The sequence below is a fragment of the Carassius carassius genome, chromosome 44 (assembly GCF_963082965.1).
Source record: "Carassius carassius chromosome 44, fCarCar2.1, whole genome shotgun sequence".
Taxonomy (NCBI): Eukaryota; Metazoa; Chordata; class Actinopteri; order Cypriniformes; family Cyprinidae; genus Carassius; species Carassius carassius.
The window spans coordinates 26572355-26585198 of NC_081798.1; the positions used below are offsets into that span (position 1 = coordinate 26572355).

At 39.8% G+C, this 12844-nt stretch overlaps 1 protein-coding gene across 2 annotated transcripts in view; it reads right to left on the minus strand.

The window, feature by feature from the left end:
* LOC132126851 (transcription cofactor vestigial-like protein 4) overlaps positions 1–12844 on the minus strand; it is a 51452-nt gene that overhangs the window by 19342 nt on the left and 19266 nt on the right. The window lies entirely within an intron of this gene.

Sequence of the window (12844 nt, forward strand, 5' to 3'; positions counted from 1 at the left end):
GATGGTATGGGGGTGCATAAGTGCATACGGTATGGGCAGCTTGCATGTTTTGGAAGGCTCTGTGAATGCTGAAAGGTATATAAAGGTTTTAGAGCAACATATGCTTCCCTCCAAACAACGTCTATTTCAGGGAAGGCCTTGTTTATTTCAGCAGGACAATGCAAAACCACATACTGCAGCTATAACAACAGCATGGCTTCGTCGTAGAAGAGTCCGGGTGCTAACCTGGCCTGCCTGCAGTCCAGATCTTTCACCTATAGAGAACATTTGGCGCATCATTAAACGAAAAATACGTCAAAGACGACCACGAACTCTTCAGCAGCTGGAAATCTATATAAGGCAAGAATTGGACCAAATTCCAACAGCAAAACTCCAGCAACTCATAGCCTCAATGCCCAGACGTCTCCAAACTGTTTTGAAAAGAAAAGGAGATGCTACACCATGGTAAACATGCCCCGTCCCAACTATTTTGAGACCTGTAGCAGAAATCAAAATTGAAATGAGCTCATTTTGTGCATAAAATTGTAAACTTTCTCAATTTAAACATTTGCTACGTTATCTATGTTCTATTGTGAATAAAATATTGGCTCATGTGATTTGAAAGTCTTTTAGTTTTCATTTTATTAAAATTTAAAAAACGTCCCAACTTTTCCGGAATTCGGGTTGTATGTAGCCTATATAATAATTATTATTACTATTTATTTATTTTTTTTTACAAGGAATTATGTTCTTTTTTAATTACTTTTAATTAGCTGTAATAAATCAAATACACTGCTGGACAATAATCATTTGTAATCGATATTTTTTTCCTAATGGCAATTTTATGATTGTTTTATATTCTAGGCTACATTTAATTAGCAATTATTTAAATTTTCTACACAGAATTAAGGTAGAAAATATACTTTATAGTTTCTGTACTGTAATAAATGTCAATTAGCACTGCATCATTCATAAATTTTTTGTGGGTTTTTTTTTAGTTTCATCAGTTCATTCTGCTTTTATTCAGTTTAGCTGCAGATATAGCCTGGCACGTCTATGAGAGCGAGATCGCTTCTCTTTCAGTGTGAAAACGTCTTCATCTCTATTTAACTTTTCCTCTCCATCAGCGAATGATCCTGAGAGAAAACGTGCCAGATGTCTGTTTGCTAATGAAACAAACGCTAGGCTACTTTCATGCAACTGATTATCAGATAAATCTCGCGCTCTTATTTCAAGGTCGTTGTTAATGCTGTGCGTATGATTTAGACACTTAAATTTCTGCTCCGTCCATGCAATAAATACAGCTGTCGACGGCTCCGGTAACTCCGTCGGTAAGATGCAGAGAGCCGAACGGAGCGCGAGCGCAATCCTGTGACAGTCTCAGGCGGTAAACAGTGGAGCGCGTGAAGGACAGATAAGAGGCACGATTCACGAACACTCTTCAAGGTCTCCATTAATTCGTGCGTGTAGTAATTTAATAGCATTGAATCGCTATAGAAATCGCGATTCATTCAATTCTTAGCATTTTGAATCGATTACTGTCCAAGATCGGTGATTCACGATTCAAAAATCATGTTTCAAGATCGATGCATATGAATCGACAGGGTTTGTAATCGATGCATCGAGAAAACGAGTGAATCGTTACACCCCTAATGTAATAATTAAATCAGTATTAATTAAGCCTTCAGAGATTTAAGCTGCGTCTGAAGTTGATTTCAGATGTATTAGGCCTGTTTACAGTTTAATGCTGATCTGTACATGTATAATGAAATGAGATTAATGTTTAATACAACATTTTTAACACAGAAATATGTAATGACAAAATAAAATGATAGGCCTACTTTATGATACTTATGAAAATAATATCGCCACTAGATGTCGGTAAGTCACTGTGTTAATAAAGAAGCCTTTTATTCAAATATTCGTCCGAGTTTCAGATTCTTTCAGGAATAAATTCAAGTGTCTGTGTTTAATAATTTGTCACTGAATTGTCTATAATAATGGGTCTTTCAAAGACTGATTCATATCAGGATTCAGGAATGATACATCACTCTATAGTCTCTACGCTTATTGTGACTTTGGTTTGATGAGTCAAGAAAATACCCCCCACCCATTCACATCTGAAAACTACTACTTACCTATGTCACACAATGTAACTGTAAAAATAATAACTTCACATAATTCTGTACATATTTGTTTACATGTTTGCATTTAAATAAAGAAAACTCTTGACCCTCTACCTGCTCTCTGTTCGTTTTCTATCTAGGCTACTTGTTTTTCATTAAAAAAAAAACACTTTCTTTATATATTCTAAATATTTATATTCTAACTGCTTGTTTTCTTTGTGTGTGTGTGTGTGTGAGTGTGTGTGTATACAGTACTCAACGTTTGAAGTGAATAGAGCTCGACCGATATATCGGCCGGCCGATATTATCGGCCGATATAAACTAATTGCATTTAAATCGGCATCGGCATTTATAACGGCCGATGAAACATGAGAAACAGAGTCTCATGCTTCACTCATGTTATGAGTGTTGCATAGTGTGCCCACCAGAGGGAGCTCTGCAGCTCCAGAGTTAACAACAGCACCAGAAGTCCACTACAGAAGAAAGCGATCAACTGTTTTGACGGTGAGTCTGTCGTTCGTCATGTGAAATGATTGTAGATTTAGTTCATACTAGAGCCCGACCGATATGGATTTTTGGGGGCCGATGCCGATATTAACTCGAAAAGAGTCGATTTATAAGCCGATATTTTGATTTTCAAAATAATCTGGATATTAGACCCATTTCCTATAAACTGCATTTACACAACATTCAATAGCAAAATATCTGCCTGTTCTATGTATGTGGGCTGTATAAACCATTTTCCAGAATGGACTATGTTAAAAAAAAAAGCCTTAGATTATAGTGTCAATGAATAAACAATTGCACATCAAAAGTATATATTTTTTAATGATCAAAAAACAGTCTGGTTTTAAACATTTAACACTTTTACTTTCTTCCAGTTGAAGCTGGTTTCAACAGTCTGTGTGTTTACTGTAAATAAATTATAATACTAAAGTTAAAGTATTTGCAGAAGTAGTCCCACACTTTGCTGCTACAGCATTCACCTTTTTCAGCCATCTGTAGGCAGAGAGACGGAGAAAGAATAAGCATGTGTATTAATAATATCACCATGTATCATTACTCATGTCATCATTAGAATTATAATAATAATAAACTGGGATCTCCTACATAGGCAAAAATCAGAAATATATATATTTTTTTTTATTTGTCAAGCAATAGGTATTACCTACTTATATTTAACAATATTATTTCAACATTTTCCTGTTATGTCTGTAAAGCTGCTTTGAAACAATATGTAAAAAAAAAAAAGCGCTTGTTCAGCTCACATTTATTTACATGTCCCCTCTGGTTTAATCATTTCTGACGCAGCTACTGTAGTTACTGTAACTACACTATATTTGCTCTCACAGACATATTCACAACAGACCCGTATATCTTCTCCTCTTCTCTTTGTGCAGTCTGAATCAAAACATCGTCTTGCCTACTATTACCGGAAGATTCCGGAATCAATTCGAAGTTGAATGGTTAACGTTAGTGTCATGAACACACCGCTGTCAATTTTGAGAAGAACCACCTTCAAACAAGTTAATAGCAAGCATTTAAGGGGCCTGCTAAAAAGGAAGCTATTAGCGTTAGAGTAACGTAACCAGCCTGAATTCACCAAATTGTTCTCTGGACCTGAGGGTAGCCTCTTCTTCCTTGCTTCTCTCTTAATTCTCATCAGCAGGACTAGCGCTATCGCTCGCTTCTTACAACGGGACAGATACATGTTTGCTGCTGACCGAAAGGAGGAGGAACAGACTATGAAAGAGCTCCCGCTAAACGTTTTTAAAACTCCGCCTACGCCATAGCGCAGCGCAAATCGCGTTGTATCTGAAGGGCAACGCTGAACCCAGCGGCAAGCGCCGTGCATACCGCGTACTGTGTGAAAGGCCCAATTACGCGGTCATTATGTGGGAAACACACCGCAATAGAATAAGAATAAGTTAAACGCTAACGTTATAGTTTGACCTCCTATTAACGTTCGCGCTCTTCCACTGATAAACATGGTATTAGCTTTGTGGCTAATCTAATATAGCAATGCATTAGCGGCTGTAAGTGATGTTACAGAATATTTAGAAGTAATAATGATAGGACCGTTAGCTAGAACTACCACACAGTTTTTACATTGCAATTCAATTCATATAGTCTCTCTCGCGCGCGCTCTCTCTCTCCGTCTCTCTCGCGCGCGCTCTCTCTCTCTCTGTCTCTCTCGCTCGCGCTCTCTCTCTCTCTCTCTCTCTCTTTCCGTCTCTCTCGCGCGCGCTCTCTCTCTCTCTCTCTCTCTCTCTCTCCGTCTCTCTCGCGCGCGCGCTCTCTCTCTCCCTCCGTCACTCTCGCGCGCGCTCTCTCTCTCTCTCTCTCTCTCCGTCTCTCTCGCGCGCGCTCTCTCTCTCTCTCCGTCTCTCTCGTGCGCGCGCTCTCTCTCTCTCCGTCTCTCTCGTGCGCGCGCTCTCTCTCTCTCCGTCTCTCTCGCGCGCGCTCTCTCTCTCTCTCTCTCCGTCTCTCTCGCGCGCGCTCTCTCTCTCTCTCTCTCTCTCCGTCTCTCTCGCGCGCTCTCTCTCTCCCCGTCTCTCGCGCGCGCTCTCTCTCTCTCTCCATCTCTCTCTCTCTCGCGCTCTCTCTCTCTCTCTCTCTCTCTCTCGCGCTCTCTCTCTCTCTCTCTCTCTCTCTCTTTTTCCTTTATTTTTCCCTGAGATGGGAGAAATAAGGATTTAAGTGTTTTACTTCCTGCTTATTATGAAGTAAAAATCGTCATTTTGCGTCATAATAAGCAGAAAGTCAAAATTCATTGAAAAGTGTATAGACTACAGACACTAGCTTATTATTATTCCAGGGGGTGGGACCCACTCACCCTACAGGCCTATTACAGATCAGTGGGTGGGACTAAACTTACAGAAACGAAAATGAAAATCCGCCATCTTGTTTGGAAGCTATGTAGCTAAGCTAACAAGCGCTTATGGAGTCAGATTTACGAGAATGGCTGGAGGAACAACTCATGATATGGAAGAAGAGGATTTTCAAAGTCTGTTGCTCGAAACAGATGTTTGTGGCTATCTATACGAGCCAAAATATAGCGCAGAGGAGGAACAGGAGGCGGTGGCTGCAGCCGAGGCCGGAGACCTGCCTGTTGCGTCCGAGGAGCCCGGGCGTGCTCGAGCTGGCGTGGACTGGTGGTGCCTGTGCTCTCGTTGTGCGCCTACGGACACAGAGCTAGAGTCCGTCTGCTGCCAAGAATTTCAAAAATGCCAATTTCTCCTCGAAGAAATGTCCGAGGCAGACAAGGACACGGATGTTTGCGTTGTGAACCATCCTAGTTTCGCCCCGTATAAACTGGAAACGCCAGCCGAAGCCTGCAGGGACAAATGGACGTCTAACTGTAAAGTAAGTGTTTTTATTATCGCTAACTGTGTCCTCAATGTCTTGGGAGTGGGAGTGGCTTGTGGAGCTGTGCAAATGTGTTGCATTGTGGGAGTTGTGGTTTTCCATACAAATGAGCCCTCAAGTTACTTTCTGTAATAACTCGGTCAAAAAGGCACCAAATTCGAAAATTTTAATAGATTTCGACTACATATATGACCCACTTTCAATGAAGATCAATGTTCCCACGGGTGAAATGCTCCTTTAAACGACACATCGTGCAGCCCTATTTAAAACAATGTTTATAAACCAATTATCATTAAGTAGCTTGTGTGCATGCATAGTTTAATACAAAGGGGTGAAAGCCAATCACACAGAGTACATTTTTCATTTAAACATGAGAAGCAGTAGGATGGGGAAACCCCAACATGAAGTCTCAAGATACGTTTTTGAAAAAAACTGAACCCACCTTAATTTAACATGGCTTTCTAAACATGCGGCTCTGTTGTGTGAGACGCGAGTGCAAAGGTAATAGAAGACGTCCCACTCTAGAAAATGTGTGAAATGTGCGTTTTGTGTGAATGGCTTGGTTTCAGTTTTTCTCTTTTTCCGCAATATTTTGATACAACATCGCAACAGTGTTTAAATACATTATAATGCAATGACACTTTTATATTGGCATCGCATCTCGTGTGCCACTGATAAAGGCCAAAGTATAATATGACCATCCTCATGATGTAAGTTTCGTCATTAAGAGGGCTCGCAGACAGCTGCGCATCCGTCCTCGAGTCTCAAGAAGTGCCTGCACGCGGACGGTGCGCGTACAACTAGGGGTGTGCACGGATAGTCGCACATTCGAATATTCGTTCTGCTCTATTCGATAAATAAAAATGATATTCGAATTTCGCAACAAAAAAAAAAAAAAAGTTAACAATAAAACCTAATTTGGTCACTTTCTGTGATTCTCCACAGCATATTTGAAGATGTATGCAAGCAAAAAATAATTAATGAATGAATAAGGGGCCATTCACATATCGCGCCTAAAAACGCATGGAAAACACTAAACGTGCCGCTTTCTCCTTTCCAAAGCGCTCGGGCAGAAGCGCTCCTAGGGGTCTGCCGTTGCTAAGCAACAATGACAGGCTCTCTCCATGAAGAAATTTCAGCAAAGGAATAAAAAAAAAAATCACTTGCAGTAGCTCTGCTACTAAATTTATTTCAAAATGGCAATCCATATACAGCTATGATCAGCTTCAGCATTCATCTTGGCTGAGCTTTCAACGTTGTTACGGGAAAGGATGAAGCTGAATGTTTAGTTCTGGTCACATGACCTGCGGTGCACTTGCGGCATTCTGAAAGGTTTAGATGTTTTTAACTCGATGCGGTGCGGACGCGCCTGGACAAAACGCATACCGCGCGCCTACATTGGAAATAACGAACCTGACGCGATATCTGACCGGCCCCTAAGAACTGCAGTCTTCTACAGTACTTAAAATATGCAGTGGAGAATCACAGAAAGTGACTGAATTCAAGAACATTGTTGCGGCATCTCTCAAGCAACGAATAAACTTCCCCTAGGTTTAGGGGAAGTCGTGGCCTAATGGTTAGAGAGTCGGACTCCCAATCGAAAGGTTGTGAGTTCGAGTCTCGGGCCGGCAGGAATTGTGGGTGGGGGGAGTGCATGTACAGTTGTATCTCCACCTTCAATACCACGACTTAGGTGCCCTTGAGCAAGGCATCGAACCCCCAACTGCTCCCCGGGCGCCGCAGCACAAATGATGCCCACTGCTCCAGGTGTGTGTTCACAGTGTGTGTGTGTGTTCACTGCTCTGTGTGTGTGTTCACTTCGGATGGGTTAAATGCAGAGCACAAATTCTGAGTATGGGTCACCATACTGAATGTCACGTCACTTTTTCACTCACTTTAAACACCGCTATATTGGAGAATGCAGTGAAAACTCCTCTTCTCGCGTCTGCCCTAGACCCTCGACACAAACATCTCAGGTTTCTCGATGAAAACATGAGAAAAAAAAAACCTTTTTTGAACATTATCAGAACATTTCCCTTGATGCGAGTGGTGCGTCACCAACGATGAAGAGGATGCAATGCCCACTCGTCGGAAAAGGCTGAGCCAGTTCTTCAGCGATGATTACAGAGAGTCCAGCCGAGACGAGTGGGAACAGTTCTTGCTGGAGCCATGTAGTCCCGCCATTGTGAGTCCCGCCAACGTCTGTGCCGTCAGAGCGCGTTTTCTCCGCGGCCGGCCTTATTGTTAACAGACTAAGGAGCCGACTTTCCCCTGATCATGTTTACATGCCCGTGTTTCTTAACAAGAACATGTACAACGATAGAAAAAAAAAAGCAAAAAAGATTTGCTGACAGTTTAAAAGTTTCAAAGTTAAGTGTAAGCATAGCCTAATTGCTGCAGGCTGCTTTACGTTTTTTTTTTTTTGCTTTTAATCTGTACTTTTGTTTGTTTGCACGCATTGTTAAACAGCTACAAAACATGATGTGTAATGTTCAAGCTTATTGTGTGTAAGCTTGTTCAAAATGACGGAAACAATAAATGTTGCTAAAAAATAACGTCTCATTAAACTTAATTTAAATAAACGAATATTCGAATATTCATTTTTTGTGAGCTCAAATATTCGAATGTGATATTTGCGGAAAACGCCCATCCCTACATACAACAGTGCATGCCCGAGGTGAATGATGACAGAAGTGGTCGTCGAGTTCGTCAAGAAAAATAATGTTTTTTTTTTGTTTGTTTGTTTTACATTAATGCATTTCAACATATTGTTATACCAAATAAACAAAATAATGATCTTTAAAAAAAGCATCATATTACCCCTTTAATAAACATTAACAGGGCAAGTACTGTTACTGATGTGACCACGTGAATCTTCATATTCTGTTGTTTGCTGCTTTTTGCTCATGTAAAATTAATCCTTGGAAAATAAATGTTAGTATTTTTAACGGGTCACAGACACTTATCCTTTCTAATTTAAAATATTCTTGTCAGTTAACGGTTAATAATCCGTTAATGATTGTGGGTTGTCGATTAGGAGAAATAACCGAAATGAACATCCCTATTTTAGATGACGTGATAAGAGGAGGTCTTCAGTATTTACTGGTGAAAGCTGATGACTACACGGTCATCCAGTTTAAACTACATCAACAAAGAAGAGAAGAGTATACAAGAACAGCGATCCAGAAATGGCTATGAAACCTGAGAAACTATTACTGTCCAAATAGTGCTCGAGTTACATTAATCAACTGTAATTCAACGCAATGAGGTGTCTGCAGTTACTAGTTACAAAGTCTGTTCTCTGCACTATAAAGTGAAAATACTGTAACTACATTAATACTGAAAATGGCTTCAAACAGCTTTACAGTATTACAGGACAATTCCACACTAAACCAGACCACTGTTGAACCAAATTAATCTATTTTTGCTCTGCATGCAGGTAATCGCTGTACACCGGGGTGCTCTATGTCTTCAGTGTAGACTACAGGAGCACTGCGCCCTCTCCCGGCTGGAGACGGTAATGTTTTCTCGTTTCATTTCTCTCGGTTCATGTCAAGTTAATTTTGATAAATAAGTCGCACCTGACCAGAAGTCAGAAGTCGCAGGACCAGCCAAACTATGAAAAAAAGTGTGACTTATAGTCCGGAAAATACGGTACTTCTCATGTTTTCATGGAGAAAACTGAGATGTTTGTGTCGAGGGTCTAGGGCGGACGAGAAGAGGAGTTTTCACTGCATTCTCCAAGTTAGTGGTGTTTATTCGTTGCTGGAGAGATGCCGCAGCAATGTTCTTGAATTCGGTCACTTTCTGTGACTCTCCACGGCATATTTGAAGTAATGTAGAAGACCGCAGTTCTTATTCATTCATTATTTTTTGCCTGCATACATCTTCAAATATGCCGTGGAGAATCACAGAAAGTGACCGAATTAGGTTTTATTGTGAACTTTCTTTTTTCTTTTTTTTATGGCAAGCAAAAATATAGTGAAATTCGAATATCATTTTTATTTATCGAATAATTAGAGCAGAACGAATATTCGAATCTTCGACTATCCGTGCACACCCCTATTTGAAATAGAAATCTTTTGCAACAATATCAGTTTTTAAATTAAAAATTTAATTCAATTTATGTTTCCCGGCTAGATAAAAATGCATTACCGGTAGTTTTTAAATAATAATAATCTGACGGCACATGTATCACCTGAGAATGGCAATTCATAATGCTCATGATTTTGTGAAACACAAAGACTGTATGCAACCTCTTAATCGTTACAAACGTCAAATAGATTCATGTCAACCACAGAAGCTCCCTTCACAGATATTTTGGAAAACTTCTGGGAGAGCTGCATGCTTTCGTTCATTCATACAGCCATGTTCAGCATTTCACACACACACACACACACACACACACACACACACACACACACACACACAGGCAGGTCTGAGAGATCATGTACTACAGATACTCACACCACACTGTCCTCCTGTTAATAACTGCATCACAGCACAGCTAAACAGTTCATTTTGCCATCTAATGTAATCTAATGTAATGGTGAGAAGCTTCATGGTCGCAGATTCACTCTCATCCAGAATGATTGTTGATTTTTTCCAGCACTTTGGCTTAAGTTTGTATTCACAAGGAAGACCAAAGACCAGAGTGAATGTAGCCAGACATCCCTGACTCCAGACAAGACTCGACATCTCAGAGGACGCTCACATTAAATGATTTGCTCTACTTGTTGAATTTCACACTTCAGTGAGTCTGTATCTTCTTGGACGTTTAAAGCGTGTTAAGACCTCACAGTAACCTCTGCTGAGAACTGAAGGATCAGCGTTAGAAGAGATGTAGCCAATGCTTGATCTACTGAAAGACTGTGATTATGAGCCAAAGTGATCAAAGTCTGCCCCCACTACTGGAGACTTCAAACGTCAAGCCAGAACAGGATTGAGTTACAGATGTGAGACCACCTACATTCACAGATCATCAAAATAACACACAACCTCTGATGCAAATGACACTTTAGAAACTTCTTGGCAAACATGCAGTAAAAGAAACAAACCCCTAATTTCATACTAGCAGAACAATGGCCTCTTTGCTTTAGCATCTGAAATCTGATGTTGTGCGAGCAGCACACACACACACACACACACGTCTCTCTTCAAGCAGAGAGCAGACCGCTGCTGAACAGGTATGGCTTCAGCAGAGTGTCTTATCTTTCTGTTGCCAGCAGCTGTTTTTAGCTTTTGCTCAGCAGGAAAGATGACAGTCAGCGTTTCCGCTGGTGAGCAGAACACTCCTGATACCTGCAATCACCACAAACACACTCGCCACGAATCTCAAACGATAGCCAGTCAACCACATGCTAGAAATATCCTTCAGGCCAGGTGCAGCGATCTGTATTTGTACAAGTAGTTATGAAAAAACTCCAATATACTGACTTTTTTGGGGATTCCTTGGTGAATAAAGTAAAAAATGAACAGCATCTATTAAAAACTAATATTTTCTAAAAATAAAAGACTACACTACAATTTTTTTTAAAAAGTAACATTATCCATGCTGAATGAAACCGTTACATTTATAAATATATATATATATATATATATATATATATATATATATATATATATATATATATATATATATATATATATTTTTTTTTTTTTACTAAATGTATTAAAGCAGCAAAAACTGTTTTCCAGTACTGATAATAAATCATCATATTTAGTGTCATGTGACACTGAGACTGGAGTAATGATGCTGATGCAAATTCAACTTTGATCACAGAAATAAGTTACATTTCAGCATATATTCACACAAAAAAAGGCTTTTTTTTTTTTTTAACTAATCCCAGTTTCACTTTTTTATTTTTATAAATCAGATAAGTGCAGCCTTGATGAGAATAGAAAAATCATTACAATTCTTACTGATTCCAAAACTTTAGATGGCAAATAATATATAGTCATGTTACTACTGAGTAGGGCTGTCACAATCGATCGGACCAACCAAATCCATTTTAGACATGGAAAATCGATTTTACACTTAGGTTTTCACAAAAGTGACAGCCCTACTACTGAGATTACTGGTAATATTGCACTATTATAAGAAGTGCTTATTTTATTCATATTTCTGTTTTCACATTTACAAGTCAACATGGTGTGAAGGTAACTTATAAAATTCATCCAATTTCCACAAGACAGCATTATCAACTTTCAGTTTTGTAGTCTTCTCAGCCCATGGTAAAGGAGCCCTCAAAATCATCATTGGTGTGAAGAACAATGAAGATAAAGATAAGAAAGCTCATCTGTGACCTTTGAAAGGCGGCGTTCATTCAGTTTCTGATAAAAGAGTAAAGCAAACTTCAGGAAAGCGAGGTCTTTTTATCGGATAACTGCGCCGTGCACGTTCTGCTCCCACCAAGTGATGCAGAAACAGCTATTTTAAAGAATGATGGAAGGCCCGCAGAACTGTAATAGATTAGCCATGTGCTCAGGACATTCTCCGGCACGCATTATAAATAGCTGAAGTGGCAGCCGTGCAACAGCGAGTAAAAACCGGCTGTGATTGTGTATTTCCATCCGCTGTCACCGGGTCACATGACCGGCTGATGGAGAGGAGAGTGTCCCAGAGGGTCAAAGCAGCCCGGGCCGACATCCGCTCGAGGAGACACACACACACACAGACACGCACGCACACACTCACACACTATCTACTGCATCCAGAGCTCTGGATCACAACACACACACACACACACACTTCTGACCACATCTACTGCAGCTGCTTCAAATACTACTACCACTAAAACATTAAATATTAAACTATTTATGACACTCGCTCTGCACTTTACAACTTTTAATTCACATACAAGTGAATAAAAAGGTAGAAATATTAACATTAAAAACAATCTCAATGAATCAGTGTTTATCGTCGGTTCAGATGTAAAAGCCTCTTAAGTTCCATATTCTTTTAAGATGAGCATTTTTCTCATAAGTGTAGGTTCAGTCATTTCACTTTAATGGCAATGAAAAGAACACATTACTGAAGCCTGAGAAAAACAACGTTAAGTTATTCATCTTAACTCAGTTGTTTACAATTTATTTTAAGAGTTTAACCATTTTAAACACTTTCTGTATCCACTGGTCCATTTAAACATTCGCAGGACTCGATGTATTCACTCGTTAATGAGCTCTTAATGAAACAGAGCGCATCATCAGAGCTGAACGCGGGGTTGAGCACGTCATCAGTACACACAAACTCCCCAGAAGTTAGCAATAACATTCTCGCTCTCTCTCTCGAACTGTAACTTCTTTATTCATTCTTCTGAAACTAGTCATTGTAAGTAAACATCTACGAAATAAACAACTCGAGAGAGTCG